Genomic DNA, 2,114 nt, shown 5'->3' on the forward strand with positions numbered 1-2,114 from the left:
GAATGGATGATGTGGAAGGAGATTCACTCTGTGTCTGACCCCGGGCACTGTGTGATGGGACGGTTTGGATGCAGGTTCACTCAGTGTCTGACCCAGGGCTTTTGTGATGGGACGGTGTGAAGGGAGATTCACTCTGTGTCTGACCCCGGGCTTTTGTGATGGGACGGTGTGGAGGGAGCTTCACTCTGTGTCTGACCCCGGGCTTTTGTGATGGGACGGTGAGGAGGGAGATTCACTCTCTCTCTGACCCCGGGAACGTGTGATGGGACGGTTGGATGGAGATTCTCTCTGTGTCTGACACCTGGCTTTTGTGATGGGACGGTGAGGAGGGCGATTCACTCTGTGTCTGACCCCGAGAGTGTATGTTGGGACTGTGAGGATGGAGATTCACTCTGCGTCTGACCCCGGGACCCTGTGATGGGACGGTTTGGATGGAGATTCACTCTGTGTCAGACCCCGGGAGTGTGTGATGGGACCGTGAGGAGGGAGTCTTACTCTGTTTCACACCCCGGGAGTTTGTGATGGATAGGTGTGGATGCAGATTCACTCTAAGTCTGACCCCTGGCTTTTGTGATGGAACGGTGAGGAGGGAGATTTACTCTGTGTCAGACCCTGGGAACGTGTGATTGAACGGTTTGGATGGAGCTCCAATCTCTGTTTGACCCCGTGAGTGTGTCATGTGACCGTGAGGAGTGAGATTTACTCTTTGTCTGACCCCGGAGATTGTCATGGAAAGGTGTGGATGCAGATTCTCTCTATGTCTGACCCCTGGAATTTTTGATGGGATGGTGTGGAAGGAGATTCACTCTGTGTCTGACCCCGGGCAATGTGTGATGGGACGGTTTGGATGCAGGTTCACTCAGTGTCTGACCCAGGGCTTTTGTGATGGGACGGTTTGGATGGAGGTTCACTCTGAGTCTGAACCCGGGAGTGTGTGATGGGACGGTGAATAGGGAGATTCACTCTGTGTCTGACGCCGGGCTTTTGTGATGGGACGGTGAAGAAGGAGATTCACTCTGTGTCTGACCCCGGTAACGTGTGATGGAACGGTTTGGATGGTGGTTCACTCTGAGTCTGATCCAGGGAGTGTGTGATGGGACGGTGAAGAGGGAGATTCACTATGTGTCAGACCCCGTGCTTTTGTGAAGGGACGGTGAGGAGGGAGATTCACTCTCTGTCTGACCCCGGGAACGTGTGATGGGACGGTTGGATGGAGATTCTCTCTGTGTCTGACACCTGGCTTTTGTGATGGGACGGTGAGGAGGGAGATTCACTCTGTGTCTGACCCCGAGAGTGTATGTTGGGACTGTGAGGATGGAGATTCACTCTGCGTCTGTCCCCGGGACCCTGTGATGGGACGGTGAAGAGGGAGATTCACTCTGTGTCTGACCCCGGGCAATGTGTGATGGGACGGATTGGATGCAGGTTCACTCAGTGTCTGACCCTGGGAGTATGTGATGGAAAGGTGTGGATGCAGATTCACTCTGTGTCTGACCCCTGGAATATTTGATGGGATGGTGTGGAAGGAGATTCACTCTGTGGCTGACCCCGGGCAATGTGTGATGGGACTGTTTGGATGCAGGTTCACTCAGTGTCTGACCCAGGGTTTTTGTGATGGGACGGTGTTGAGGGAGATTCACCCTGTGTCAGACACCGGAAGTTTGTGATGGGACGGTGTGGATGGAGATTCACTCTGTGTCTGACCCCGGGAGTTTGTCATGGAAAGGTGTGGATGCAGATTCTCTCTATGTCTGACCCCTGGAATTTTTCAATGGATGGTGTGGAAGGAGATTCACTCTGTGTCTGACCCCGGGCAATGTGTGATGGGACGGTTTGAATGCAGGTTCACTCAGTATCTGACCCAGGGCTTTTGTGATGGGACGGTGTGAAGGGAGATTCACTCTGTGTCTGACCCCGGGCTTTTGTGATGGGACGGTGTGGAGGGAGATTCACTCTGTGTCTGACCCCGGGCTTTTGTGATGGGACGGTGAGGAGGGAGATTCACTCTCTGTCTGACCCCGGGAACGTGTGATGGGACGGTTGGATGGAGATTCTCTCTGTGTCTGACACCTGGCTTTTGTGATGGGACGGTGAGGAGGGCGATTCACTCTGTG

Source organism: Hemitrygon akajei, unplaced genomic scaffold, assembly GCF_048418815.1.
Source record: "Hemitrygon akajei unplaced genomic scaffold, sHemAka1.3 Scf000097, whole genome shotgun sequence".
NCBI lineage: Eukaryota > Metazoa > Chordata > Chondrichthyes > Myliobatiformes > Dasyatidae > Hemitrygon > Hemitrygon akajei.